Consider the following 12,035-nt stretch of genomic DNA (forward strand, 5'->3'; position numbering starts at 1 on the left):
AATAGCTCCTTCATTTCCTTGGCTAAAATGTCTTCATCTTCAGTCTTAAGCTGAGGTCATTCAATCCCCATGGTCAGAAACTCAACACTCAGACTTCTCTCCTCTCCTCCCTCTTCTTTCTCTCTCTATCGCCCATTCCTCCCTTTCTCATTTTTTTTTACTAGAGCCTCCTAAAATTATATTTGGTCTGATTGTGTCTTATGATACATACAGCATATCATCAAAATAAAAGTTATGAATGTTTTACTATTATAAGATTACACAAGACCTATCCAAAGCAGATGGTTCTTCCAGACGCATTCTAAATGTGTATCAGCTCTAATTAAAAGTCAGATCGCACTTGGCAGATAACTTTTTTATCTAGTCAATTCTGTTAACAAAAACATGACAATCTACATTGGTCTTCTAGGTAATGCTCTCCTTTACCTTTGCTAGGCCTAGCAGTATCTTTTGTTAATAAGAATTGATAAAATAGGCAAACATTACAAATGTAAAAGGTGCAGGAAGGCATTTGATGAAAAGTAATTCTCCCTGCTACGCTCCTTCAGCCACCCAGCTCCCACCCTGTGAGGTCATCGGTTACCATTGTTCTTATATACTTACACACACACACACACACACACACACACACATACACACACGGTAGTATGCTAGACAGAGTACACTGTATATTGTTTGCACCTTAATAAATGTGGTGACTTCCTCATAAATTCATAGAGAAAACTTTCTAATGCTTTTGAAAGACCACAGGGTACTCCTTTATATAAGTGTACTATACTTCATTTAATCCCAGTCTTCTACTTATGGTCATTTAGCATGTTCCCAATTTTTTGCTACTACAACAGTGATGGCGATAAATATTTTTGGACATGTAACTTCATTCATGTAAAAAAAAAATCTGTAAGATAAATTCCTAAAAGTGGCATTGCAAGATCAAAATGTACGTGCATATTTAAATTCCAATTCTGATGAATAGTGGGAAATTATCTGACATGGAGGTTGTACCAACTTACACTTCCTATACAGCAAATGTAAGAGCTCCTGTGAGCCCTTTCACCTATAATATGTTATCAACCACTGACTCTGCCAATCTGATAGATAAAAATGGTTTCTCATTGCAATTTAAATCACAATCACAAATCTTCAGAGCTTATGGAACCAGCAAACAAGAATTCATGTGATCCAGGGACTCCAGTGCCTGGGTCTGAAATAAAGAATGAGAATGTCTCTTTTTTAAGAACTACATCCAATTGGTCTGGTTTTGCTCAAAAAATTGCCACAGACACAAAACTTGAAAGTCCAAGGAATTCAGCACAGCCCAACCATCCTAGCNTCCTCATCACACTAATTGCTCCAAGACTCTGCTGGTTACCCTAATGGGATAAGGACATCTGATTAGAAAGCTCCACAATGTGCCATCTTCTCAAGGTCAGGAGTTATTTTTCCTTGTCTTTCAGCTGGGATGACAGGCCGACTGCTTTTCTGCTCTTCATGCCTTCTCTCCTCAGTACTTTACCTTGATTCTTCCACTCCTGATTGTGCTCTAGATACCCAGGTGCAGGCAAAAAAACTGATATGCGCATGGAGTTCAACTGGAGACTGTACCTTGTGCTCTCACTTTGTCCTTTATGACTAAGGGGGGCCACTGGCGGGGCTTGGGGCTTGGGGCTGCGATGCAGTCAGTGCTGACATCTGCATGGATTTTTCTCAGCCCAGTTGAGCTCATCATTGGCTCCCCAGGGAAGGCAGTAACTGATTCCAGGAACTGCTTGGAACTTTCCCCATATTTACAGATATTTTCCCCTCACCCATAAAAAAATACACACAACCTTCTTCCCACAAAGTTTCTCTACTTCCCTTGAGATCATAACTTATATGCACCATGAACTGAATTCTAGAATATAGAGAATTCATGTTTTTGAAAGTCATATACTGAAAATACTCTCAGACCATGAAGCGTAATTCATTCCTCTATAATATACTAAAAGGAGAGAAACCTTCAACTGAACCAACACTTACTCTTTATTTTTTCTTTAAGATTTTATTTATTCGACAGGATAGAGACAGCCAGCGAGAGAGGGAACACAAGCAGGGGGAGTGGGAGAGGAAGAAGCAGGCCCATAGTGGAGGAGCCTGATGTGGGGCTCGATCCCATAACGCCGGGATCACGCCCTGAGCCGAAGGCAGACGCTTAACCGCTGTGCCACCCAGGCGCCCCAACACTTACTCTTTAAATGCAACTAGAGGCAGGAACACCTTTAAGTAATTTCATATACTAATGTGCATTATTTTTGTGGTGAAAATTTTTTTAACATGTTTACTATGATAACTGCATAAAAAGTACAAGATCCAGATTAATGGAATTCTGATTCTGAAGCATCATTCTCCATGAATTGAAACTCCAAGCATTAATTTCTTATAGTTATGATAATCACAACAGCTAGAAACATTGAGTTTTATGTATTATATTACATAACACTAAAAATTTCCTTAAAATTTATACCAGACTATTAGCTCTGGGAGTGAAGGAACTCTGTTTTGTTAACTGTTATGTGCCCAGTGCCTGAAACTACTTGGTACAGAGTAGGCTCTCAAAAACTTTTATTGAATGAATATTGATAATGTTAATATACTGATAATTCCTTTCTTATACCTAAAAGGTAACTCAGGAATAAAGTTTAGGGGAGCCTAGGTGGCTCAGTCAGTTAAGTGTCTGCCTTCGACTCAGGTCATGATCCCAGGGGCCTGGGATTGAGCCCCGCATCAGGCTCTCTGCTCAGTGGGGAGTCTGCTTCTCCCTCTCTCTCTGCTGCTCCCCCTGCTTATAACTCTCTCGCTTGCATGTGCTCTCTCTCAATAAAAATTTTTTTTTAAAAAGAATAAAATGTAATAATTGCTGCTTTCAAAAGTTTCAGAAATCTCAAATTTTTTTTTAAAGATTTTATTTATTCATTTGACAGAGAGAGAGACAGCCAGCGAGAGAGGGAACACAAGCAGGGGGAGTGGGAGAGGAAGAAGCAGGCTCCCAGCGGAGGAGCCTGACGTGGGGCTCGATCCCAGAACGCCAGGATCATGCCCTGAGCCGAAGGCAGACACTTAAGGACTGAGCCACCCAGGCGCCCCCAGAAATCTCAAATTTTAATAGTTTTCAGTATCTTCTTTCATGTTTGGTTTAACTATTCATTGTCCTTTTTCAAATTAAATGTGTAGCCTCTTTGATTTTGACACATGCACATGTGGATATGGCAACTTTTCATTTCCTTAAAGTTTTAGAGTTTATAGAATGCTTTGTTAATTAACCCTTTTGCACCCAACAGCCATGTTTCTAAAACCCCACTACCCTTTAATTATCTGTCTCTAGACCACTAATCAGTATCTCCCTCTTCTTCAACTAGGAAGTTGGCCTCCCACTAGGAATCGTATTGATTATCAAATTGCTCTTTAACCTTAGAGTCATTGCGACTTTCTCTTTTCTTAATTAGTTTTTCTCTACATGTCTAGACATTCACCAACTACTGAACCCCTCAGTTCTAAAGCCCTAGAAAAAATGTTAAGTTACTTGCTCCACTTTCGGAAAAAATACCTTTGGGAAAATATAACATTACCAACTTTCTAATGTTCTACCTTTGATGCATATGTTTTTATAAACTTTAGCATAGACTGAAATACTTGAAATTCCAAGTTACTAACTCTTAACAAAATGTCATTTTTTAAAAGACATCAAGATATCTGTTATTTTATAAAAATAACATAGAATAACACAGAAAAGATGTTTATATCTAGTAACTACCTTGTGTAGTTTAAACTATTTTATTAAAGATCCAAAACATACACTCCAAATATTGATTTAAGTTCTTTAGAATAATTACTAAATTCCAATTGAATCAATAAATTAGAGCTGTTTACAGGAAAACACTGAAGATTCCTCTTTAACAAGTCTCATTAATCAAATCAAAAGCTAATGAATAGAAGGCAATCAAGGCTTGATTGGCAATGAAGACATTAATTCAGGTGATTAACATAGTAAAAAAAAACAAAAACTTTTAATTGTGTTAATAATATACAGAACATTCTACCGGAGGTATCGCCAGGTTTTACCCAATTGTCCTAAGCTGTTTAAGGAGCTGTTTTAATTTCAGAGATTCTTTACTATTCTCTAATTCTTCAACAACTCACTTGGCCAAGCTGACTTCAGGCCCAGGGATGAGTGAGTCATCCTTTAGTCCGCTGGTCACACAGGAAGAGCTGCCAAAGACAGGATGAGGAAGAGGCAGGGGAATGCCCAAGCACAGAGCTATCCACACACAGAAACATAGGGACACAGGGTGTCCTGGCAGAGCCATGTTCAAGTGGATCCAGCTTTCAAACTGGTTCTAACCACAAATCCAAATCTCTACGAACTTTCAGAAACTCTGCAGTTTTGTATGCCCTACATTTGTAAATAATAAAGTTCTCTTGTGAGAGTAAAACAAGAAGATCTAGGAGTTTTGAATAAGGAACAAAGCCTGTTCATTTTTTCATGCATCTGTTCATTTGTTCATTCAACATTTGTGAAACCTATAAAGGAAAATGCCCCACTAAGAGTAAAATTTCCAGGTTCAAAAGATGATGCACAGAAAGAATTTCCTTACAAACAAAAATTCTCAAAGGAAAGCCCGAAGGTTTTCTATTCCATTAGTTACTTCAAATTCATAGGATAATTTAGCACAATAAAACAAAATTACAAATACTATCTAGGTCATCTTTGAAAACAGTGTCCATGTGCTAACACCTAGAAGAAATTATATCTAGACGATGCAAAGGAAATTAAGGCAATATACCTAAAAGAAATTTAATATAATCTGGAAAATTTAATATATTCTGCCTCTCTTCCATTATGACCTTGTCTCAAGAGAAACTGCTAGGAAATAATACCAAGTGCAGACAGATACAATGCTTGTTTCCTTACTGTGTTTGTCTAGAAGCAATAGAAGTAAATGTAGATACTACTGAGGAAGTGACAATGGCAAACTGGAGCATATCAAGGACAATATATTGGGCTGAATTTTTAAATTTTCAGTAAAGTCATTAAAAATATTTTAAAGGTACTATTAATAGTGCTTCTTCTATTAATTTCCTCTTAAGACACTGGCTAAAGTGCTGACTTACTGTATTACATACATACCTCAAAAATTTAAAACCTAACTAAACACTCCATCTAAATTCAATTTTTATTCAGATGTAAATGAGAAATCATCTCAGTATTATTAAATCTTTGCAATTCTGCAATATCCTAAAAGTGCTATTTACTGTATTTTATTCTGGAAAAATAAATTAGAATTTCAAAGTAAGTTGCCAGTAATCATACTTCACGCTAATCTTTATCAATACAGAAAGAAGACGACTAATAAAATCCAAAGATTAAAAAGAGAATAGTAGGGGCGCCTGGGTGGCTCAGTCGTTAAGTGTCTGTATTCGGCTCAGGATGTGATCCTAGGGTCCTGGGATCCAGCCCCGCATCGGGCTCCCTGCTCCACTGGGACCCTGCTTCCTCCTCTCCCACTCCCGTGTTCCCTCTCTCACTGGCTGTCTCTCTCTCTCTGTCAAATAAATAAATAAAATCTTTAAAAAAAAAAAAAACAGAAAAGAAAAAGAGAATAGTAAAATGGCTATTTATTAGAATATGACTAACAATGCAAACAGTCTGAGATTTTAATGCAATGAGAAGTCTGTTCAATGGACAATTATAACCTTTTATAAAAAGAAATAATTGCTAATAAAGCATAATTCATCATTGTCGATGTTTCATCAAATGTGCAAACTCATGATACTCTGAACCAAATTTAGAGTGATATGTATTGTTCATGGGAGAAAACAATAATTACATTTCAACAAATTTAAACTAGCCAACTCTGCACCTTTCCAAAAATAAAATCTGTCAACAAAGGATTTGAGAGTCACTACCGTGCAAGCAGAAGTGACCTCAATAATCATTCAGGCTCCCAAGCTAAAAGACCCTCACTGATTTGATTGTTTATCCTTGTCCCCTCACTCCCGGGAACAAAGCAGCCCCTCAAAAGACTTGATGGAACTCAACTCCCCTAAATTATTCCAAATTTTTTGGTTCTTATGTTGAGCCAAAATTTGCTTCCTGTAACTTCTACTCTCTGATTCAAGTTCTGAATCCACAAAGACTAAACCAAATGCTCTTTCATAAGACAGTCTGTCTCATAATTATTATAAGTTTTAATATCCTGCCCCTAAATCAACAAATTAAGAGACAGTGATTCCGTGCTCGGGATAAAGGATGAACAACAGAGACATAGTCCTTGCACTTAGGTCTCACCAAGAAGACAGACAAGTGTCAAAGAGAAACAAGAGGTTCTCACTCGTCCAACATGGAACAATTTAAGCATCACTAAACTAATATGTGTGATTGAAAGCTATCAAACATGTTTAATTCAACACGTTAATGCAAAAACAAAAAAAACAAACTCAGGAGTCATATTTGGAGGGTAATACAAAACCATATCATTAGTTCCAGAACAGCTGAAAAGAATATATCAAGCATTTACCTTCCCTCTTCATATACTTTCATATACATTGTCCTTCACTCTAACAAGATAGTTGATATATGGAAGTTTCTCTTTATAGATGTACTGCATATAACAAATGAAGAAGGAATGATAGAATATGAGTTACACCATTCTTAACCATAATCACTTAATGGATTATTAATGGTTGTTAAAATCACAAAACGAGGCTACCAGATAGTGTGCACCTCCCGATGGAAGCACGCGTCCCCTCCTATGGAACCAACCCAACCCGAATCTGACCAAGTCTCAGTCTAACTGCCTATTTTAAGGAGATAAGGTAACAAGTTAAATGATACCGTTGGGATACAATCAGAAAAATCTAGACTATAGGAAATTCTATAGGAAAAATGAACCTGTTTCTTCAACAAATAAATTTCAAGGAAAAAAAGGGGAGGAACCCATAGACTAAGAGAGTTGGAACAACCAGGCAGATGGAGCAACCATACAAAATCTCAGGCAGAGAACATGATGTGTTAAACAAAAATACAAGGAAAGAGTGACTGGAGCTTCTTCTTGTTGTTGGGGGCGGGGAGGGGGGTGTCGAGAGTTAGGGAAGCACCTGGGAGAACCGGATCATGGACATCCTTGAGAGCTGCAGAAAATATTTAAATGAAAGGAGAGGAGAGGAGAGGAGAGGAGAGGAGAGGAGAGGAGAGGAGAGGAGAGGAGAGGAAAACACTGAGGTATCTAAAGAAAGGAAATGCTATGATTAAACTGTGTCTGCAGCTCCCTCAGGATGGTATAGAGAATGGCCTGAAGGAGCACAAGGGTGGGAGCAGGAAGGGAGGGCAGGAAGTTGTTGCAGGGTCCCGGGGAAAGATGGTGGCTGCCAAAAAACAGTGTTTGGTAACAGCAGTGGGAAAAAGGAAAAGGACATTCTGAAGACAGAATCAACAACCTGTCAGGATAAATTGGATTGGGCATAGGGAATGTTGTAAAATATGATTTCAAGTGTTCTGATTTGGGTGTTGGGTGGATGCGGGTAACACTCACTGAACTGAGGGAAACTTAGGAAGAGGAGACTCAGACAGAGAACCAGAGTCCTGTTTCAGAGGATCTTAGCCCGGAAGCATCCCCAGCGGAGACGCAGAGTAAGCATTGGTATTTGTGGATCTGGATCTCAGTACAAAAATCTAGGCTAGACATAAAAACTTGTGAGTCATTTGGAGGACTTCAAGAGAAGTAATAAGCTCAAGAGAGAGCCAGTTTTCTATTAAAGCAGGAGTTAAGAAAAAATTCAGAAAAAAGCAGAGAATATGTTTGTTGATCAGAGGATGCTGTTCTAGATCTAGAAGACACAGGAAGATCCTGAAGGACAGGGAAAAGGGACAGTGTAAAAGATTCAGTGACAAATAGGGGGGTGAGGTCAGAGAGATAGCAGATGATCCGCGTCGTTATCCCTTGGGTGGAGCCTGTGGTAAACAGCTATGAGCAGAGGAGATTCCATCCTGACAGTCTCTTGGAAGCAGGCAGAACAGGGGTGCTGTTGTGGCCGCCCCTGAGCATTAGGCAAGGCACGGAGGGGGCTGGGGCCAGCCTCTGCAGCTGTGCAGATTTAGGTGCTGGCTACCTACTAGAATCACTGAGCAGCTTTGAAACATATCTTGGCCTGGCCCCACCCCTGATGTAACTGGCGGTAGGGTGGGGTCCTAAATATTTGCATTTTTTAAAACACCCTGGGGTGTTGAGAACCACTCTGTTAAGCCTTCAGATTCCTACATCAACTTCTCATTGCCTCTCTTCCTTTGTCTGGTCTGGAACATGTCCAAGTCTCCTTTTCTACAATAAACATCCAAAAATACTCAGCTATTTGAAATAGCTGACTGGCCCTCAGTGTTAGCTGCAAGCTTTTGGGAAGTCCCAGCTGATTAGCCCCTTTTGAAATGTGGTTGACAGGGTGGACACGCTACCAGATGTGGTCTGATAAGCACTGAGTGGACTGGGATAGTACCCTGCCCCGTTCCAGAAACCGAACTTGTACTACTTTGGCCTATGCGTGTTTTAAACTGTGATAGTCGCAAAATATATAAACTCAAACTAATCTTACCAACAACGAAAACCCCTGAGTTTTCTTCAGGGGCCCTGCGATCACACCATGTCTAACTTGCCCTATGCCTAACAATTCACTTTCTAAGCACAATTTCAGGAGTTTGATTTATCCCGAATAAAATTCCAACTTAGCAGCAGCAACCAACTGCTCATGCCTCTCAAGTATGCTCTACATTCCAATCCTGTTTCTGACGGGCACTGTCTACCCAGCCTTCTCTGAAAGTGTCCTAATCTGAGATAGGAATGAAAACACTGAACAGGAAGAGGTCCAAGGCTATGCCCTTTGACACCACACTCTTGACCTCTACTCTATCCACCTTTCTGGAGACCTGGCTTCATTAATTGTCCTTTCTTTCTTTTTCTCTCTCCTCCCTCGTCTTTTCACTTTCAACCTCTCCAATCCAGTCCTTCATTTCTGCGGCCCCTCCTTCCCAGACCATGATGCTGACCATCTACTGCTACCACTGGACTGTACTAGAAAATTTGCATCTGGCGCATAATGAGGCCTCAGTGGTGAAGAAATGGGCCCACCTTTTATCGTGTAAAAGAGGTACAAAAAACCCTACTACTCTTAGGCTCCTTAATCAGCCTGTTGTAAACCCACCACCAGCAACATGTTGCATAGCACTCAACTTACCTATGAGAACATAAACAGGAACCTTTACCCACATTTGAAAAACAAATAAATATACAATATCTACAGGGTTCTACTGGTCCACTAGCTTAACAATCTGATCAGAAAAAGGAATTAAGGTTATTTAGGGATAACACAATATTTATGAATTCTTAGATCACTATTTTGCTTTCTAACTACTCAGAAATCATCTGCCTGACAATCTGTCCTAAAATGTTCCGCTGGGGAGAGGGAATGAGAAGGGCATGCAGAGAGAAGGTCGTTCACACCATTTCCCCTGGATGTGGTTCACAGAACTCGTCTTCTGCGAATACGTGGACTTCTCAAGGCTGCTAATGCCTTGCCAATTTTTCATCATTCCTCAAGGATGACTGACAGTGATGGGACAATCTCAACCCTAATTTCTTTAAAATTCTGAAACAATCATTTTAAGTCTCAAATCAGAACTCCTTAGAGAACCATAGTACTCTCAAACTTCCCCAGACATCCGATAATTTAATTCACTCTTATATTTGTACTGCGTTTTGGCTCCAGAAGTTCGCTTGCTTTGGTAGCAGTGATGTAAGCAAAACAGAGGGGGAGTAACTGCACTCATTCTTTAGCACCTTTCTACCCCAGTGGCATCTTCTGTGTGTCAACTTCAAACCTTAGCCTTTCTTGGGTTTCTGATGCTTCCTCTCCTTCCCTCACTGAACAGCATTGTACTGTGATTATCTGGTCTGTGTTGGTTTGGTTTTGAGAGACCTTTACCATCCATTTTGATACATTAATCTTCTGGGGTTTTAGGGCAATACACTGGACACTTCTCGGTATTCTTCTGGAATACCTCCAGATGCAAGAAACCATTTTTGGATAGAGCAAAAGTCACATGCACACAGCCTTTGAGAAGGTAATTAGACAGAGAAGAAAGAAGACAGTATCAAGCAACTAAAATGCAAGATGGACAAAGGTAAGTTGCTTTAAAAAAAAAAAAAAAGGTAAGGCAAAGGAGTCAAAGACAAAGAATGGAAGAATTGCTCACATATGAAAAAAAGGGCACAAAAAAGATGCCAAGGACACTTACAGATGTAAAGGTAGTTGGTTACACATATTCCTGAAATTACTAGAGAGGGGCATGTTTATTTAATGAGATGGGAGGGTTTCATTAAAAAATAAGTAAAATGAAGTTTGAGTTTTTAGAAATTGTTTTTCACACGTAGTGAGATCTGAAATTCACTGTGTTAAATATTTCTACAAATTTTTCTCTATAACATACAATTTATGTCCCTAAACATACAACACCCAGATGTGCCCACATTCACTGAAGGGATGGCGTGAAGGTTAAGAAAAAAGAAGAAGTTAGGTTTTTCCCTAGTCCCACTTTCAAGCACACTTGGCTGGGGAAGCATATTACTGCAGTCTTTGAAAAGGCAGCATTTTACATTTCTAGAGAAATCAAATTTTCTCTTTCTGAGGTCAAGTTGCCACTTCAAATAGATTTTTATCTTCAGAAGCTTTTTTTCCACAGAAAATGCTTCAAAAACCAGAAAAGAAATGGATATACTTTTTGATGATAATATCATTTTTCCCTATCTTGGATGACTTATTATTTTCTAGCTAATGCTTACATACTGTATCTCATACTATATCTAAATATAAAAATCAAATCCACTCATTCATAATTTTTTTTTTATAAAGTCTAACTACGGCATCACAATCAGAGTGAGTCATTACACGAGCTGGGATTAAAGAAGAGAATAAAGTCTGATGTTCCACCTTAGAACATTTCAAGCTTCTCAGTGCAAAGATATGTTTAAACCATATGTTCCCATTTCTCTAACAGAGTCAGAAATGGTCCCTGTTCTCTAGTTGAGGCACACATGTTCAGCATCGTAAGAGAGAAGTTAGGCCTCCACTCGCGGGAAAAAAGTGTCTCCAAAAAAGTTAAATGAGATGCACCAAAAAGCACATCACTGATTCACCACAAGGCTATAAGGAATCCCCAAATACTCATTGCCAAGTAGTGTTAACCACAGAGATCTTGCATTTTCCATTCAAATGTAGCCATACGAAATTAAGTGAAGTTTGGAACAGCAGGATAAAACAATTAAAGCAGCCCTGGAGAGCCATTAAGGCAGGGGTATTCAGAGTTCAGACTATTTTCTACCCATTCTAATAAAGAGATCACACACACACACACACACACACACACACACCCGTCCAGTTTATGTTACAACCAGGATAACCACCTGGGTTTTTTTTTTGGGGGGGGGGAGGTTGGTGGCAAAGGCCCATGGAGAACCAACAAAGATAATTATTATAAATACACAGTAGCTTGGTTAAAAGACTAAGACTTCTATCAAGTCAAGAGGATTATGAGTGATTTTTATTTTCTTCATTAAATTGGATTACTGTCATAATTATAGAAAATGTGTCACTGTTAAATATCTTTGAAATGAAATTTTAAAACAATATCAAGCAAAGCCAAATTTATCTAGTTTGAATGAAGTCTTTTATGACAAAAAGGATTGGAGAACAATGCTCAGGCTATTGTTCTAAATCTAAAAGACTATTACTCTCCTAAAAATAAAAGTGGCACTACAATGGACTGCTGTAAAGGAAGCAGTGTCAATGTAAAAAATGACTCAATTAAACATAAAGTTGAAAACAATCCACCTACACATGGTGAGGCTCAGGCTCTGTATTAATTCATGTTTTACTAACGAGCTGATTAGTTAAGGACTTTATAAAAATTATGTAGAATTGATATAATAAGATCTATGCTTAGTATTACTTCC

At 38.7% G+C, this 12,035-nt stretch overlaps 1 protein-coding gene across 1 annotated transcript in view; it reads right to left on the reverse strand.

Annotated features, from left to right (window-relative positions):
• Positions 1-12,035, reverse strand: part of CDK14 (cyclin dependent kinase 14) — a 544,514-nt gene that overhangs the window by 375,531 nt on the left and 156,948 nt on the right. The window lies entirely within an intron of this gene.

This window comes from Ursus maritimus, unplaced genomic scaffold (assembly GCF_017311325.1).
Source record: "Ursus maritimus isolate PB19 unplaced genomic scaffold, ASM1731132v1 scaffold_3, whole genome shotgun sequence".
Taxonomy (NCBI): domain Eukaryota; kingdom Metazoa; phylum Chordata; class Mammalia; order Carnivora; family Ursidae; genus Ursus; species Ursus maritimus.